Below are 20154 nucleotides of genomic sequence, written 5' to 3' on the forward strand. Positions count from 1 at the left end.
CAAATACAATAAGGAAAGTTCTGTAAGTGAAGGGTATGATTGTGCTCTATTTAAAAAATAATCCCTACTTAGGGAGGGGATTTTGCAATAGATTGCCACATTGTTTTTTGGGGAATGAAATACAATGTTTTTCCTTTTAACTAGATGCTAAACCTGTTATTTTCCTCCTGCTTCTGACTTCTTTTAGTTTATTTTCTTTTATTTATTTATTTTTGTTTTCACCTGGCAGATGCTGTTCCTGTTTCCAATTAGTATGTACAGTGTATATTTGGTATGGAGTAGAAAATAAAGATGAGATCAGAAGATAGACGGTAATTGTAAATAAATGCTTCTTGGTCAGTACTGTAGTGGAGATGGTTTTTGTCACAGGTTACAGATCTATAGCTCAGAGTAATTGAACAAATCTTCTCTCTCCTTAGATCAGAATTTAGATATGCTTCAGGAATCTACCATAGCTCAGTAAAGAGTGTGTTTTTCTTAATTAGTGCAAGTGCACCGTGTGTCTGTCTTTTACTTTGTGCCTGTCTGTGTTAAATCTTGCTAAATTTTTATTTAGAAACAAACATGTTATACCATTATCCTTAGAGACTGAGGTAATATTACTTGCTTTTCTTCCTGCTACCAATCTACAGTTACTTCTAAGTTTAAAAAGTGTTTCTCTTATTATTTTAGGTCGGATGGAGGATGAAACATTTAGATTTAATATCTTGTATCCACCATAGTTGTTTGATCTTAAAGCAGGTTATAGATTCAAAATTTGCACTACAACCTGTCAGCCTCCTTGATTATGTTAATAGCTCTGCGAAAGAATGATTCGTTACTATGAACATTGTCTGGTTTTGAGCTAATTGTTGTACAGGATAAAATACAGAATATAAATTTCTTGAGGTTAGCATTGTGCATCCAGTTCATATCGGACTGCAAGCTATGCTTCCAGTGTGACTGGAGTACTCATTATAATAGTGATAAAAATGGTTGTTGATGCCATAAGAGACCAACAATTTTCTTGACTGTCAAGAATCTGGAGGCCGAGAACATCTGGAATAGGTACAAAACACAGTATTAGAGAACCAAAGTCTGAATAATTAAATAACAGACCACAGCATGAAAGTTAATCTTTGTGTCTTTTGGATATAAAGCTAATGATAATAAATTCCTAGCTCATGGGTAGAGTACATTTGCTTTTGAATTCAGCTGTTAAAATCCTGAAAGCAACTTATTTGTATATATATTTCTTGTTATGTAACTTCCTGAGTGGGTCGGTGCAGAAAACCTGCTTAGTATAATAGTATGCGATCCACTAATCTTTAAATGCATCTTTGGGATCAACAGTGCCATTGTGCTCTGGCAGGTACAAATAAAATGAACTATGTTTGCTAAACTGAGGCAGACATTGCATTGCTTTTTAAATGAGAGTTCATTTTTCTCTCTTTCATAGTGTTCACATCAGGGATTTGCTTGGGTACTCATATTTCTGCTCCACTGGTGTGTAAAGAAAGTAGCTGCAAAGAGGTCCCCAGCCTTTAGACTTCTTCTTTCTTTATCATCCTTCCAGGCAGTTTAAACACGCTGCCTTTCTTACCGGGTGGCAAGCTCAGCTTTTGGAGAAAGCAGCTGTAAAGAGGATAGGAAAGGACTGTGGGTGTACCTACCTGACACACAGTCTGCTTCGCTGGTGGTGAAGTTGGACATGAATTCAGACTACTGTGCAAACCCTACCAGTTAAATTTTGTAAATATACATACACGCAGACACACACGCATGACCTGTTTTAAGTTTATCAAAAGAACCTAGGAACTGGGGTGGGTTCTCTGTTGCATTAGATAGATATGACAGGGCAAAGGAGGTTCGATCTTTGACTTTGTTTTATTAAACAAAAGCAAATTTTTTGAAACATATTCTGCACTAAGGTTAACTGTGAAAGCCATCAGATCCAGAATAATTATTTTTTTCTCTGTTTTGTCCATTTCCTGCAGATATCTGTCATGCTGCTCTAATTAAAAATCTACAGTCGGTAAGAAATGCATAAAACATTGCCAAAGGTAGCTCATGCATAAGATATAAACAGGCTTTACAAGGCAAAGGTTAAATATCTAGAGGAGGATATTGCAGTTATCAGAGAGAGTTTCAGTTAAGTAGACAACTATCTTGGCTTTTTGCTAGGAACAAAATTTAAAGCATTTCTTTATTCATCATCCCCCCAAAAAGAAAAGAACTGGATCACAGCTTTTCCCTCTTCTTTTATTTTTTTCCTCTGAACCATATGTTTGCTGAGGAACCTCAGCTTCACAGATTATTTCAGACTACACAAGAGAAAATGAACTGTGAATGATGAATTAGACATCAGTTCATGAACGTCTAAGGTCCATTGATCGTACTTTCCTCTGTCTGGATACATTAAAAATAGTAGCATAAGGTTAAACTGGAATATTTGAACTTAATACTGGGCTTTAAAATACAGACAGAATGCTTGATAATAGATGCGAATTTAACACATCTTTGGAAACTGGCAGTAGGGAGCTATTCAAAGATCTCTCAGGAAAGTATGTAGGCTTTCTGAATATAGCACTAAAGAAAAGGTTATAAGACTTGGCAAAAAAAAATCCGCATGAAGCTAAAAGGAATTACTCTCTTACATCTGTCTTCCTCTGAAAAACAAAACATCACACCCCTTAATCCTTGGACGTGTGAGGTTAGCCGAAAGTGCCTTGAAAGGGTTAAGCTGTTATAGTTTGATAATAATGAATTCCTTTAATACATTCTTTACTCAAAACTGCTAGTGCACCCCTGGGAGCAGAGTGCTTACGACAGGATCAACTGCCAGCCATTCCTTGCCCAGAGAAATCTTGGGGCAATACCAGGCTATATCCTGTTTAAGTTGTATTAGTTAGAGGAGCTATCTAGGAAACCGCATGGGAGGGACTCATTCAGTGTCTTTTACAGAAGGTGAAGGTTGCAGATTTTGACAGACATCAGCTTCAAATATTACTCTGCTGTAGCTGTTAATTGAGGAAATGGAGCATTTTTTGTAGATCTGAGTACAGAATGGTGCTTTCTGAGCCCACGCGCTTTATTTTTGGAGGTGTTAGAGACTGGCGTTTCCCGGTGAAGTCAGCAGAAGCTGAAGGTGCTCCATAACCGAAATCCAGGCATGAAGTGTAGTTTTGCATTCAGCTCATTCCCAGAGCCCCCCAGCTGCCAGCGGGAAGCGTGTGCGCAGGACATCTTCAGAATGGAGCTCCTCGCTGTCCCTGAAAGCGGGAGTGAAGCAGAGGTGGAAGACAAGATGGACAGAAGAAGAATTTTTATCAGATCAACAAATTTCCCGTTAAATTTTATTGCCAATATTTGATTGTTTTGCTAAGTGATATCGTAGTAAGGGTGGGTAATAGCAAATCTTTGCAAATGACCCAATACAATCAGCTGCAAATAACTTGAAGTCTTGCGTAAGGCTCACAAGCATAGATAGGTATTAGACTGCAAACACAAAATAATTGACTGCTCACGGTTCTTCCTTCTGCTTAGTCTTGTATAGCTAAGCAGCAAAGGTGAACTCGTTTGAAAAGAAGCTAAAATGGCTTTTTTTCTTTTTTTTTTTTTCCTCCCAACAGTGAATTTCATGTTAAATTAGGTATTTGACTGCTGGCTGTGCTGGTTCATCGTATGCGCATTTTTGCTGGAAAACGGGAGAGAGACTTCAGCTTCCATAGCGAGACTGGAACGGAGTTGCCATGGTCTTCTCCGTCTCTTAGAAAGCTGCTCACTTCCCTTCCTCAAGCTTGTACTTTTTTCTGCGTTCCTCTCAGTTTTCATGCCTAATCACACTGTAATGCTCTTGTTCGCTCTGGCCGGAGCGGGAGCGGGAGCGCTGCTGCGTTTCCCCGTGAGGAGCGCGGAGGCGCCGGGTGCCTGGTGGGCTGCTGCGAGGGAGCCGCGCTGCTCCCTCCTGGTGGGGCGTCCGGCCCGAGCGCTGCATCCCCGCCTGGGCCTGGTGTGAAACAGCAGTAGGAAGCTCTCCCAGCGGCGTGCCCAGTTAGTGCTTCTTCTAAAGAAGAATTACCATTGCTACCACATACGTTTCTCAGAGTAGTGTTAGCAGGGCCCTGCATACCGACACTGCCGTCTTGACCCCTGTGCCTTTAGGGTGCGAAGGGCTCTAGCTCTTTGTGCTTCTCTGAGAAAAGAGCAGCATGGGATCTACTGCGCGCTGGCTGCTGATTTTGTAAAACCTTTTGCAGTTTTACTTATCTAAGGAGAGAAGGTGATTGAGCACAATTATTTATCAACCAAAAAAGGACATTCGGTTTTCTTACCCTGAATGTACATTGAGGGCTTGGCTTTATTGGCTGCAGTGAAACGACCACCACAGTAAGCAATTGCAGCAGTTGAAAAGGGAATGAGGTACTTTGGCTCCTTTATACTGTTAGCTTTTTACAAGTAATAAGTTATAGTAGAGATCTTGTGCTTTTAAACAGAACGTCATGAATATGGGTGAAAGGTGGTGGCACAGGACTAATAATTTTATGGTTCTTTTTTTTCCTAAAGCTCCTGTCCATGCCCCTGCCTTCCCCCTCCCCCCAAAAAGAAGAAAAGAAAAAGAAAGAATTTTATTCAGGTGCTTGACAAATCCTTGAAATCGTTTCTGTGCTGTGCAGGCTGTGGATCTGTACTGCCTTTGGAGTTCAACGTAGTAAGTGTGAAGCTAATTAGTTATTCAGAAAGATGAGAAGGGGAAGTACCCATCAGTCCCGTTCATTTACAGGTGTTTTACTTTGTATAAAATACATGAATAAATTCAAGCTGATTTCTTTCTGAAAGCATCTTTCCCATTAGGGGTGGGATTGTTCTACTCCTACCCCGATGAACACTTATTCTCCATAAAGTGCTAACAACGGCAGCAAGACATGCCAAGAAAACTGTGTCACCTCCCAGGGCTTGGTAACTCGGTTGCTTGACACTGCTGTCGGAGATGAGAGCTGAAGGTCCTCTAGGTAGGTGAGAAATGTGAACCCACATCTCCTATGTACGGCTAACTGGGCTGTTGGCTATGGGGGATGTGGCTCTTCCTCCTTTGGTTCTGTAGATTTATTGCTAACTTTTTCTCCCAGCAAAGCAACTTGCTAAATCGTCTCAGATTAGAAGAATACTTTTAAAATTAGCAAAACTGTATTGTTTAGCAGCTTTCCGTCCTCTCAGATTTTTCCAACCTGATGTAAAATCTAGGAACCTTTAGAAGAAAATCTGTTGTGTGCAGTAAGTAGTTCTCTGGAAAACTGCTGGTGACCAGCCCCTGATCTGCATATATGCACACAACTCTAGTAAAAGTGAGAACAACTTTAATAATATTGAGACTACTTCAGACACAGATAGTTAGTAATATGTAGCAGTCACTTTAAGAAAGGACATTGTGTTTTGGGCTAGTGTGCATTACTTTAACAAGTTGTGTGTGGAAAGCAAATGAAACAGCTCAGTATTTTGAGTAAAGGAATTTCATAAAGTAAAATCTCTGTAGTTGATCTAAAGCAATGTGGATTTTTAATGACTATTTCATATCATGAAGTCCCAAGATAAAAGAAGTGAATGAATCTTAGATTTACCACAGTTGTCTCCATTTTCCTTTGTGAAATTAATCACAATACAAGCATAAGTATTCTACAGTTTTACTTACAAAAAGAAGAAAAGTCAATAAGATAAACAGTGATCACAGAATCATGTAATCTGCCAAATATTCGGAACTGTTCTCTTGAGGTAGATTTTGGAAGATACTGTCCTTTCAACTCTACAAGAGGCTTATATAATTTAAGATTCAATTTTTAAATCATCTAGTTACTTTTGTCTAAATTTGTTATAGAGGAATTAGGAAGAAATACAGGTTTTTATACATAGTATACTTTCTGTAGAACCCCTTAAAATATTTAAATACAAATCCAGGATTTTTCCTATGAGTATGGAAGCTCCTGGCCGTATTGAAGAACCTCAACTACAGCAATGTTGCCCAGCTGAGTTTGAATCTAAAGCCTGACTTTCAATATTAATGAATAAACCCTTCTGCTATTTAAGTGAATCAGAGTTTTACTCCTGTGGGTAAATAATCATCCAAACAGAAGAACATTGATCATTATATGGGTCCTAATCCAGCTTCCACTGAGTCAATATGAACTAATCCATTGATATAACCGTTAAATCAGCCTCTTTACTGTAATGAATGTGATGCAACTCTCACCTTTTTTCATGTTCACATAATCTTTGATAGCCTAAACACGACGTATGGATAAGTATGTACTGTGTACAAAGAAAAACAATCTGTCCAGAGAATAGTCCTGCTTGTCTGAGATGGTCTGCTACTGTTGTGCTTCAGTTATCTGATCTTAGTAACACCTTTCAGCAATTGAAGTTCATGTCATAAATAAGCTGTTAAAGACATGTGATGATTCCTTCCTGAAAAACACGGATATTAACCAAGTCTTGCAACAGGAACAGGGAACCAAAAATACAGATGAAAGACATACTTGGCTTTGAGCAAACCCATATGAACTGGATTCTTTAAGTTTTGAACCTAATAATGCCTTTGAGTTCATGCATAACTCTGGCATTTCTGCACATATATGTGGACAGAATAGAGCTGGGTGTTGCTTGCAGCATAAATGGCTGTGAAGCATGGAATTTTGAAATATGCTTATCTAAAGTATTTTATTGTAATATCATTGTTGACTTCTGAGCTACATAAGACTGTGTAACCATGCATGTGCAGGCATTATTTTCTAAATTTTCCCAACTGGGAGCATATAAATATATCATCAAGGCTCTACATCACATCTGCTTCTCTGAAGTTATTGAAATAAAGACAAGATTCTTTCCATGCTAATGAATAGAGCATATATTTAGAAAAGGATGTTTTTGCAAGATTTCAAGTGTTTTGATTTGATCCTCAAGAAAAAGAAATACTACAGGAGACAGCTTGTATTCTGGCTAGCTGTATGTATGTGTGCGTGTGTATGTGTGTGTATATATACATATAAATATATATATATACATGCATATACAAAATATATAAATATATATTATATATATATATTTATATATATATAATGAGGTTTGTTTTTATCCCCATGAAGAACTCCCTTTTTGGTTTCAGGAGAGAAGGTGCACCAGCTGGAAGGAGCAATTGGTCTGAAAATAAAGCTGTTCTTTCTCATTTACATTACAATAGTGAGCCCCTTACTGGGGGAGGCAGCAAACTGTGATGGAATTATCAGGAAGTCAATACACCAGATATTCTAGTCAGCACAAATCTTAAAGAGGATATGTTAAATGTCTTTCACCCTGTAAGCAACTAATACTTCCTCATATCTAGTAATACTGTAATTCAGTATAATTAAAATCCTTCATGCACTGTAGTTGAATATCTGGGTACATAAAACAAGCAAAACGCATCACTCTGAAAAAGAGTGGACTTTCTGTGATAACTGATCTCATATTGTAATTCCCCTTGAGAAAATCATTCTATAGTTCAAGTACGCGCTAAATCAATAAACCCTTTAACCTGATGTTGGCTTATATAGCTTTTACTCATTTTCTAACATTTTTGGAATGTGCAGTGGTAAATAGAGGTCCCTCCTTTACAGCCTCCTAAAAGACTGACTCCCATTCACTTTGATTGTGGGAATTTGTAATTAATCTCTGCTAAAGCCTGGATTATTTCTCGCAGTCAGACTGCCATTCAGTAATACATCCAAGTGCAGAAGGAAAGATGATTCAAGCAAGATACTTACAGTGAGGGGTAGGATCTTCCACAAGACTCTCTGTCCGTCTTATTTGAACTGCAGCAGCAACAAAGAAGCTCAGCTGTTTGAGGAGCTCCCTGTTTTCAGAAGAGTGACTAAAGGCTTAGCTCCCTCAAAGCTAAGCCCAATTAGGCAAAAGTTGAGTATGGGGTCAAACTAACTGATATAAGTGTACTTAAGTCCAGTTTGACCTTCACCTTTTTTACCCCTAATCTCAGTAAATCCTTACACATTGCTGCACAGGATCACAGCTTTAAGGGATGTGAGGTTACACATGGACTTGTGCTACATATTGCTGTGATTTCTGGTTTTTCTTGAGTGGGGACTTTCAGGAAGGATTTTGAAGTTTGATACCTGGAGTTATATAAATTGTAATTTAATTCTTGTGCAGTTTTTGAATGGAAATTTTACTTTTTTCTTCTATTAATTTTGTATGTGAAAATGAATAGTAATCCTAGTGAAATTATGAAATCTAACACTTTGGGTATTTAGGAAAGTTTAAACGCTGCAGTGAGCTCCTTCTAGTAACTTTTAAAGACTGGAAGCTGGGCAGCGTACATGCATTACTGTGACGATAACTTGAGAGGTCTATCCAGCTGGAGATGTCTACATTTACGTTGTCTCAGCATTGCTTTGGTAGTACTAGACCTCATTCTTTCCCTTTTTGCTATGGTTGCTTTTGAGGTCACTTGAATGAGCATCACAAAAAACAATACAAAACTTACAATAAGCATGCAGTTTGCTTAGAAAAATTACAAGTATAGACAATTGCATGAAGTCATCTCTGGCTCAGTTCTGACTTTGCAAAAATAGGCTAGACGCAGAGTAAAGGAAGCTCTTCCTCTTTTTCAGGAGAAGAATGGCATGGACATTGAAAAACCTCTTTGGTTTGGATATACGGTATCTTGTTTCAATTCCGTAACTTTTTATCCTGGTAGTTCTTCTACAACCCACAGTCTCTGACAGGGGTCCGTACCTTGATTCTTGGCAGGTACAGCTGTATTTTTGTCTTCAACTTCCCTTTCTTTCTCTTTTCCTTTCCTCTTTCTCCTGTTGATTGTGTTATATTGAGAAATACAGATGAAGTGACATTACGGCTGAAGTAAAGATGCCAGTTTTGAATGGCTGATATATGACCCTAACAAGCAATGCATTTTGGAGCTACTATTTAATTGAATTTAAAATAGAAATATAGTTTGCTTGTACAATTGCAGTTCAAGAAAAGTGCTAAACATAGCAATAATAAAACTTCAGTTATTCTTCATAGTACATAGGCCTCCAGTTAAGGACAGCTTCTGAAAACATGAATTTTTATTCCAAAGAGCACTTAAATACATTTTTGGGCTTCATGAGTATTTTAAGCAAGTGTTTAAAATTGACTGAGGACATCGTGCAAGATGTAGAGGATAATTTTTGTAAGCTATCTAATCAGAAGTGAAAAGCACATCCTGGATATATCAATGCAACACTATCTTTCTTGGGCCAACATAAAAAAGTGGCAAACAGTCATTCCAATTCTCTTTGAATGTACTTTAAGGGTGCTAAAGATTGGAGAGTCTGAAGTATTCCAAGTCTGAAGCAAATAGGCCTTCAAGCCACCTGCAGTTTGACAGTCTGCAGGGAAATAGGAAACTATAGTCGTGGACCCTAATATCTCATCCTGGAGAGCTAATCGGGATTGCTACCCCCAGGATGTCAGCTCTTACCTTTGACCTTCCCAGGCATGAATGGGTCCCATGATTTTCGTATGGGAGCAGAAGGGAAGGGAAGGACAGCCCTGTGTTGTCAGAGACCAGGGTGCTGCACAATAATAGCCCTGGCTTCCCTCCCTTGGTTACAAATCCACATGGGTCTTCAGACACACGAACACCAAGGACTCTTTGGTTTGTATTTTTTTCATGAGTTAACGTCAGCAATTTCACTCTCTGGCCTTTTTTGTTTAGGCTGTGTTTATGTGCAAATACAGAATAATAGTGTCTTCAGACAATCTGCTTTCATGGTGGAGTAAGCAAAGCTAAAAGTGGTGTGATATCTTGCAGACAAATTTTATGCTGAATTGTTCGAAGTTGTTCTTTAGGCAGAATTTAAGGGTAAAATGAACTATACAATTTCTTCTGTCTATTCTGCTTATTATTCTAGCGCCAATAGAACAGGTGAAAGGACAGTACTGCTAGCAGAATTGCTGAGTGGATGACTTTTAATGCATTAAAGGGAGGGGGGTTTATGCTAGATTCAGTATAACTAGTGTCCAGAAATAAATCTTGCAGATAGGTGGAATATTCCTATGCATTTCCTTTAAGAAGAAAACATCTTCGGAAATGGTTTGCATAATGTAGTGCATTAAAAAGGGGGGGGGGGGGGGAATTCCTTCCAGGTTGTTCTGAAAAATTTACCAGGAGGAATAAACAGTTTCTGGTACTCCTCTGAGTGAAGCTTTAATTTTGTGAGACCAAAGGTCCAATGTCTATTGACTTCATAGGGCCAGAATAAGAACTCTATAAATGTTCTCCAGGTTTCTGTAAACTTTTATATAAGTCCTATATAACATTTTTATGTAGCTTTTGTAGCAACTTTTATCCAGAAAAAAATGTTTTTAATGAATATATTGTCTTTTTTAGAGAGTCATGTGCTTGCTCTGCTGCTTCTCTAAGCCAGTACGAAGACAATTAAGCATAGTGCTGAGTGCCAGGAAATATGAGTTAGTCCTCAGAAGAGATTGGGCTTAGTGGTGTGCTCATGATGCCTTTTTTGAATTTGCTTGAGAGAGGCTGTCTTGCAATACTTGTAGCTATTCCTAAATCTGAAGATTGGTGTTCAGTCTCCCAAGTTCCCTATGGCAACTCTCTACAAACTAAGTTTATGGGTTTTCAGTTCCTCCTCAGGGGAAGGGGAATTAATAGTCCATCACATATAGCTCCTCTGGTAAAACGTGAAAGTAAAGAAAATAAAGGAAACTACCACTATTTTATGTTTAGTATCCCTAATTCTGGAGGATTATTTAAGTTTTGCTAGGCACTTGTATGATGGAAGGAGATCACTATTGTTCTATGAAAATACCTATCCTGGTTTTATCTTTTATTTTATCCTGTTATTTTAGTAGTATCAATTACATGACAAGTTCACCTCATGCTTTTGATGCTTTATTCTTTTAATTCTTACTTTTTTTCAGTTGTGGGACATCTGCACTGCAGCACACTTTACTCCTTGCCACTTGGGAAACAAATAATTGATATGTAACTATTGGATTATTTAGTTAATATCTTATGGTAATGAATATTTGTTTTGGTGATATATTGATGTATCAAAGTAATATATTGGAGTGAGATGTTCTGATTGAATGATGGAGCCTTTTAATGAAATGAAAATTAATGAATATATACTCTCAAAATGAAAGATATGTAGACCTGCTATTCTCAGCTTGTAACTGAATACTGTTAGTCTCAGCAGGTCAGCAAGGTTTAGTAGGTGATGTGCTGGTTTGAACACACATTCTTCCATTTCTTTGGTGAGGTGTACCCAAGGTGCCCACAGCCGGGCAACTTTTCAGCTTTGCATAAGAGGAAAATTGTAGATACTGGAGATTATAGATACTGAAGACAGGCTCTGGAACTAGTGATATTCCTTATTCTCATAATGCAACAGTGCATAAACAAAAACCTGGGTATTAAACTAGCCATACAACTTGCCTACAAGTCATAATAAGAAAATGAGTTGGTTACATTTGATGCCTTTCCAGCTATGAGGTTGTCCTTACTCTTTATGTGTCTGGCATTTTTTTAATTTATAGCAGTATGATGGAGAAAAGAGGACAGGAGACAATAAAATCACAGGTGACAGATTTGCTCGCAAGAGTTTGCATGATTCAGGAAAAAATAAAAGGGAAATATAGGCTGAATGTTAGGAAACATTTCGCTCTAATATGCTAATCTAGTAGACTGTGGAAATATCTCCCAGAGGCAGTGGCAGAAGTTCCAAGGCTTGAGACGTTATGAAACTTGAACGGCTGAAGCACTATAAACTGAGCAACAGGGAGCAATATGGGCTCGGCAGAAGAAGGCAGTAGAATATTCGATAAGCTGCTTGGGTTTCTAAATTTCTGTAAGAACGTCTGGAAAAACTTTAATCAAATGCAGGGGTTTTCATTTCTTTGGTTGAAAAATATTAGGGTTTTTTTGTAAGAATCTCAGGTAAATCATGTTATCATCAGAGTATGTGAAAGAAATGAGAGAGGAAGAATTATACTGAACAGACTTTTTTACTCACTTTGGAGCAGAATTAATGTAGAAATGAGCATACAACAGCAGTTTTAAACATTTGGAAAATTTCTTGCTACAGGCCAAAATTAATGTAATCTTATTTCATAACAGAAGGGCTGAACAGAAGTGAGGAAATAATTTCTTTTTTCCAACACAAAATGTATGTTTATCTGTTACTCCTAACCCAATTGTTTTATTTATGTTGAGAGATGTGAAATAAGTGGGAGATGGACGCACTATAAATGAAGGTGCATATCCATCCTGTCTAAATTCTTAAGCAGAGTTAAGAATGCTGAAAATATCTGTAACTAAAGTGATATCCAAAGGCGATGCCTTCATCGCAGGTTGCTAGACCTTTGCGGGGTGGGGGGAAGGGTCTGCATTCCCGGGAGTGCTGCCGCGCTCTCCATGGAGCAGCCGCGGGTGCCCGTTTACCTTGGTCACCTGCGTGTTTGTGTGGCTGCTGCTGTACAGGCTGCATGCAGCTTTTTCATTAAGGCAGCTTTGTTCGGCCTTCAGTAGGGTGTAGGGGGTGATGATCGCGGGCTCTGTGTTGTGCAGGAATTGCTACCCCGATGGGGCTTGTGCCTCTGCTGTCAGTGGGAGAGAGAAATCCTGCTAGAGACTGGTACAGCTCCTGGTCACCGCCTTAGCTCCGTCTAGAGAGGGATGATCTGCTCCATGGAATATCACAGGATACAAGGAGATCAGCCGTGCTAGGCTGGAGATAACTTTTGTGAATAAGATATTTAGGTGTGACTCTGCCTGCCTGCCTTTGAAGGAGCCCAGTGGCAGCAGAACTGAGCTGATGCGATTTTACAGCTTTTATGATATTCGCTTTACTGAAGTGACTTCAGATTCCTTCAGAGGAAATCTGAACTATTTTCTGTTTATAATTTGTTATTATAATACATCTTCCAGGCCCTCCCAGGTCTCTAGAAGTGCAGGAGAAGGCCAACTTTCCCAATGTTTGTTGTTTTGGCTGTTCTATCTGCCCCAATAAATTTTCACAGAATCAGGACTTGTGTTTTCCACAACCAGCTAAGGGCTTTGGTCACCAGGCTGTGGAGTCAAGCTCCTCCTTTTGCTTTTCTTGATCACAGTGACCCTGAGCAATTCAGCAATATCAGGTTTTAATTTCTAGTAACATAGAACGGGCTTGGGTGCTTGTGGTGCTGGCCAGGAATTTAGGATCTTGGAAGTAAATGACTTTTTAAAGATGTTAATTTGAAAAATGTAGATCTGCTCATATAGTAAAAGAATACAGGGTATGGTCTGGTAATGCAATAAATCTAACTTAATAGTATTACATTTTAAAAAGTGCCAGGTAACAGAAAGTAGGTATCTCATCACCGAGACAAGTCACATTAAAAAAATAAATAAATAAATAAAAATGGAGTGAGGGAAACTAATTTAACGAGCTGACCTTGTACTGTGTTATTTGTCTTCCCTCAGCCAGTACAAATGTTGAGTGTGCTTCGGCGAATACCCAGCTAGATCTAAATGAAATACTGCTGGGTGATCCCACAGTGCGTGTTTCTGGCATGATTACAGGAACCCAGCTTGAATTTAGAAAGAATACTTCCTGCAGTGTGTCTGTGCCGGGAAAAGCATTGTCTGTACATTTATAGGACTCGTGTGTGTATGTATATATATGCACATTGTGTGTTTGTATATGTTTGTATAAGTGTACATAAAACTAAACTATCTGTGACTGTAATTTTTCATCTTATTGCCTTGGGGTTATTTCCCTGCATTTTAAAAAAAAGCAAGTGTTGTAATTTCTATTTCTAAAACAGTCATCTGCTTATGACTGATCAGCAAACTTTTTTTTCATTAAGCTCAGTTGTTAGACGGTGGAACAGATGTTCACAGCATACACACTGACACTTTTGTCAAGTAAAGTAGAATTATTTAAATTTTATATGAACTGAGATAGCAGCTTAGGTAGAAAGAGAGGGAGTTTTCTGAGGTATGTCATTTTGTTGATAGATCATTTTTATTAACAGTAGAATTAGATGTAAAATTCCAAAGACAACAATGAGATTAAATTATGTAGCTAGCTGAGACAGAAAGATTAACCTGACTGTATTGTAAGAGGCAAGCGAAAGGCATTCAGTGCCTTTCCAAATGTAAAAGGCATTGCTGGTTATCTGAGGAGACTAATGTAAGTGAACTATACTTAAGGGAAATAACATCGAGGTCATAGTTAAAAGCTTTTTTGGATGTGCAGTAGAAAACTAGACCAAAGGCAGTATTATATGTATAAGTTATGAAGAATATCAGAACTGAAAAGGGTAATGTTACCTATCAGAGGGCAAATGGTTTTAGCATGAATGGATTTCCTATTAAAGACTAAAACCTGTAGATTAGATGTGAAAAGTCAACTCTGTGCAGAAGACACATCCATATTTATGCAGTCTATATTTGAATAGTTGTAAAGACTAATTTAATAATGTGGTTTTCACAGGATTTAATAGCTTCCTTTCCACATTACAACTGTATAAATCCAACAAGGATTCATCGCTCTAGGTTAAGTGTCTACTGAAAGATAGCTTGAAGAAGAAAAAAGGCTCAGCTCACCTGCCTGTTCCTTTGGCAAGAGTTAAGTTTTCCATAGGGTCAGTCACAAGGTTTTGCGTGTTCTTGCCTCATACCGTAAATTCGTTGCTTTTCTGGCCTGTGCGCTTTTAAGTGGATCAGTACAAGCTTTGTTTCTTTGGGCTGTTATTTTCAATCTCACATTACACGTGAGGATTCAACCTGCTGTTTCATCTCCTGGAGGCTGTGTATCTAAGCCAACTACAAGATTTCAGAAGTCTCCTTTTGCTCAGTGGAGTGAGTTGACAGTTGCATGTTTTCCCTGATGAGTGATTGATTCTAAGTGACCAAACATCTGCCAAAAAGCCACTAGAGTGTTTTGTTTATGGTGATTACGTTAAAAAAAGTAGAAGGAGGTAAATGCAAAGGACCTGGCAAAGGGTGCTCTTATCTGCTAGCAGTGCTGAAACCAAACTAATGCAACAGCGCTGATACCATTTCATGGGAGATTGAAGTTGGAGCAGTTAGGACACTTTACTCCATTAAGCAGTCATAACCTCGTATGGGCATTTAAGTATTGCTTTCTATGTGATTTGTTAATAAACCAAGACTGGAACGTGTGATTGTACATTAATCTCAGTAGGTAACGGTGAAATATTCTGACTAAATACTTTGACCCACAAATAATGAAGGGTCAGATAACAAAAATTTTTCCTCAGTTCTCCCTGAATCACGAAATGTTTCATGTTCACATTTCAAAAAATGCTTGTGTTGGGCAAAGCCAGAAAAGCAATGGTATGATGTTCTGCTATCATTGTTAGTGATTTCCATCTCAAGTTTGATTATTTTACAGTTTTTAAGATTCTTGTCTTCAGCTTCCAGGTATGGTGATTCAGCATTGAGATTAATCTTTTTCTCACTTCAATATAAACCATGTTCACACATGCACATCTGCAACCACTAATATCTTTGAAGGATTGCTTTAGAAACACCTGGGCAATCATGTGCTTTGCAAGTGTAAGCAGTGATTTTAGTAAATCTGTTTGTATCATGAAAAGGAACACAATCTGCTCTTTTCTTAACTATCATTCCTTAAAAAAAACCAAAAAAAACCCAATAAAAACAAAAAAAAACCCTGCTGAATCCATGACAGCCTTCTCAGGATACTTACTGGGTAAAAAAAAAATTTCTTAGAGTTTACAGTAAGGTGCCTTAAATTATAAATTGCAAGTAGAGCAGGAAAGGAAAACAAAACAAAATAAAAAACCCTAAAGTTTATGGAATGTAACTGACCACAGATTCCTTCTTTGGCACTTGCTGAAAGAAACATCCATCCAAGTTTATAGTCTTAGGCTGAGTTTCTAGTGCTCTGTGGATTATACTCCAATTTTCTCTTTTGTTTTAAGTTTCCTTTGCAGTCGGGGACATTTATGTAACATAAATAAATAGTTGAAGTGTTTATAAAAGTTGTATTTCAAAGACAGGCTTTGTAAACCTAGAGGGAAAACAAAATCAATTTTCCTTTGTCCTGACATAATACAAATTACTCAGTGAGAAACAGACTCAGTGCTGATTTTGAAGACTAAAAGCTTAGCTTATAAAATTTAAGAAAACAACATTGAGGGGTGGAGTGATCTCTGGGGGCACAAATCTTTCTAGTTACTAGGCACTTGTCTCCACTGCATACTGAAAATTAGAAGCTGGTGAAATTTGTACTGTATCTATTCAGTCATGTCAGTAAAAACAATAGAAGAGTCAGAACAGCTGACTAAGTTTATAACTACAAGCAAATAACATTCCATGCAAACAAATGATACAGCAATTTACCCTGACACTATGTCAAGATACTGATGGTAGAAACGAAACAGCTTGCAATTAGAATATTATTGATGACCTTCACATGCAGAATATTTGTAAATTGTTCTGTTTCATTAATATATATTTTGCATCCAAATTTTGCCTTCAAAATTGTTATTTTTTTCAGTTTGAGATTTGTTAAAGTGAATTTGTGTCGCATACTGAACAGGAAAATATATGCAATAAGACTAGAAGAGACAGCTTCAGCTAATTTTTAAAAGGGCATTCACTTGCTAAAATCATAAATATTTACTGTAATCACAGGCGGATATGCTGATAATGAAAATTCATTTTGCAAAACAGTGTAAATGGATGTTCAGAGGTCAGATTTAATCTGTGTATGACTACATGGCGTTCCTAGGAATGAGTTCAGCTTACTCTGCCCTTGTATAGTTATACCTCAAAACAAATGGAGTACCCTGAGAGTTTTTTACATCTGAAGGTATCAGAAAGTTACTGGGATTTTGTGGTGTTTATGGCATGGTGTAGTGGCACGCTTAAGTCAGCCAGATTCTCCCAGAATACTCCCTTAGTACAGGACTGCCATCATAGTGTAGCATAAAGAAATTGTTCAGTTGTCTGTTTATTATGTTGCATATATGTACATGAAGCCTTCTGAAGAGTGCCAGTCTAATGTCCAGGAGACTGAATTTTTGTTGTTGAGAATTCAAGAGGGGAAGAATAAGAAAAACAACTGCCCGGGGATCTTTGCTTAAACCCAATCGTGAAAGTACTGTTAATATTACAGAATTATAAAAGTCAAGGTACATTCAGTGTTGTGGAAGAACATAGAGGTCCTTGAATCAACTTAGTTGGTTTAAAAGACACAATTTCTCAATGTAGAAACTGAGGTCACCAAAAGGAGCTAATGCAAGGTTTTGCTGGCCAGCACACAGGTGCGGAGTTGAATTTTACTGGCTTCAAACTATATGGGCACTGTTCTTGGGCACAATACTAAGAGTCAAAGCTTCATATTAGAGATAATCTTGTCCAGAATTAAAACCTTTGAGAGAGTATAATAGCTAATAGCTCTGATAATTATATCCTGCATCTTCATTCTTATTTCCTTTCCCCCCGCCCCCCCCCCCCCCCTCTTTAACAATTCTGACACGTAGTTGTTTCTCTCTTTGGCCTTTCCTGGTTGGTTGTGTGGAAATATCATATGGCAGTCTCAAACCAGCTAGTTGTCCCACTTCATTGCACTCCTGCTGTTTCTGTTATCTAGCTGAGCAGGTAGAAATTGCTAAATACTTAATTACCTTTAATCATGCACAGAATTAGGTCATACCAAATTTCAGCTTTCCTTGAACTGAAGTCTTTTGATTTAGCCTCTACTTAACTGCCAAAGTCTGTCTCACAGATGCATTTCTGTCACAGTAGTGGTATGAGCTTGTTGGAAATTTTGGCATGTCTATGCCGATCTTAATACTTTGTATTCCCTATCATATTTTGTGTTGAGCTCAAAAAGTGACAGTCAACTTTTATGTTCTTTGGAAAGTGGGCTTTAGAAATTTCAGGAAGCTGGATGGCTTTTACTACTTTTTTTTAATACCTTACCTGGCTTTTTTTAATTTTAAGAGCCAGGAATTATACTCAGCAAGGGATTATACTCATCCTAGACTTTTCAAACCACTGACCCTCACCTACTCTCCACCATGCCAGTATCCATTTCTGTAAGTAAAAATATATTTGACAGGAATTCTAATCATGATTTAAAACATAATAATAATAATAAAAAAAGCAGCCATGCCAGTAAGTCTTGTACAGCTGTGCACCCCTTTCCCTTTCAAGAAAGAGTATTTAGTATGTTCTGTGACTCACTGTGGCAAGTGAGTTGCTGTCTTTTTTCTCTCCCCCTCCACCTAATATTTTGTATTATATATTTTGAAGTAAATTTGTGTGTATGATAGCATATTTAAGTAAAAGATTAGGTTAGAGGATCCTAATTTATGCAAATTGATAAATATCAGAATTTACAAGTCAATAGCATGAAACTTGTACTGACTGAATGCCCATGGGAGTGTATAATTGGCTGCTTGGGACAGATGGCCTTTAAATGCTCAAACAAACCATAAAAACTCATGGGGATACTTTAAAGTGATTGCTTAAGACAGTGTTGCCAGTTGCAGGTAATTTTCTTTTTTAATGCAAGGTTTCACTTTAAACAAAAGCGTGACATTTCAATGGCAAAGGAAACCATCAAGCTTCATATAAGTTTTGTGATGTTAGAGGAATGCAAGTGATGGCCCTCTGCCTGAAACTAACTGCCTGCTTTACCAGGAGGAAATTCCTCCCTGACCTCTGTGCATCAGCAAATTAAAAGAGGAGTATTCTCTGCAGCTTTTTGCATTGATTGCACCTAATGTTCTCACTGCTACTGAGGTGAACCAGCTCCTAAAGTGACATATACCTTGTTAAAAATCACACGTAGCTGGAGTGGTAACAAAAAACGTAGGTGCTTCTTCATAAAACTTAATGCAGGGGATTTTCTTTTCATCGCGTGTAAGAACTAGGATGCTAATATGCAGCAAGTATTTCAGCACTGGCAAGATTTAACTTATAAGACAGTAATTTCTTTCATTCCATTCTAAAGAAAAATATGAACCAAAATCTCAGATCTGTGCAATGCTAAATTATGGAAGGTTTGAATTCCTGGCATACTGTTTTTCCTATAAGGCCATTATGATTTTGACCACGTCACCTGTATTTGAGATAATTTTTCTGGTGACATCATTTGTTCCTACAGAGGATAATCAGGTATTTACAAGTGCTGTTTAGTAACTACTAGGCATTTGTAATGTGGCTTAACATTGTCTCCTCGTACTAACTTTACCCATTGTCTTTATGTAATCATCTCTTAGGCTCACTTCAAGATCGGCGTTTTCCTTTACTCTTGGTGGATGAACATAATACAAACAATCTGAAACCACAGTTTCTTGAAATAAATAAAGGACACACATAAATTTAGAGAAAACTCAAAACATATCAAGAGAATAAAATATTTTGCTGAGAGATGAGGTTTTTAGCTACCAGGTACAGTTTGGTTAGAAAGATTATAGTTTTTTTCCTACTATCTGAGGAAAACGTAACATTTTTTGGTATTGAAAACAGAAGAATCAGTCTCTCCCATTTTCCTCTTCAACTGTCCCCTAAAAGAGAACTTCTACTGCAAAACGAAATAGTCAAACCAGAAACTGAAGATCTTCCCTGAAAATGCTGGGTGCAGTGTTGCAGACAAGCAGTTTTTTATTTTCTCAGAGGCAAGTGGAAATTGGAGATGTTTTGTGTTTCATTAAACAGATGCAAACTCAAAAAATTCTATGCTTTTTCATCAGTTGCATCTGTAACATGTTGGCAAAGTAAGCTGAAGATAATTAACACTGAAACTAAGTTATCTCCTTTTCCTGAAGTCTTATGTTGATTGAGGAGACGTTTCACTCACTTTCATCTCTGCTGGTATCCAAAATATCATTCGATACCAAACAAATGTTTTCTTTTTTCATATATCTGTCATCTGAGCTGTCTATTGCTAAAATAGATCTGAATGATATTAAATACCTTATTTAATGACTTAAATGATTGTCTTTGCTAAAGTATATATTCAAAGTCTGTTAAGGGAATCATAAGAGTCCTGTTTAACTTCAAGATCTTAGATCAGATAATAAAATAGTACTGATGTGTTACAGAGTTGAGGTTCTTTTTTCCCTTTTCTAGAA

General features: G+C 37.7%; 1 protein-coding gene across 3 annotated transcripts in view; it reads left to right on the top strand.

Annotated features, from left to right (window-relative positions):
- Window positions 1–20154, top strand: part of LUZP2 (leucine zipper protein 2) — a 208027-nt gene that overhangs the window by 72520 nt on the left and 115353 nt on the right. The gene's annotated exons all lie outside the window — the stretch shown is intronic.

Source organism: Dromaius novaehollandiae, chromosome 5 (genome assembly GCF_036370855.1).
Source record: "Dromaius novaehollandiae isolate bDroNov1 chromosome 5, bDroNov1.hap1, whole genome shotgun sequence".
Lineage (NCBI taxonomy): Eukaryota > Metazoa > Chordata > Aves > Casuariiformes > Dromaiidae > Dromaius > Dromaius novaehollandiae.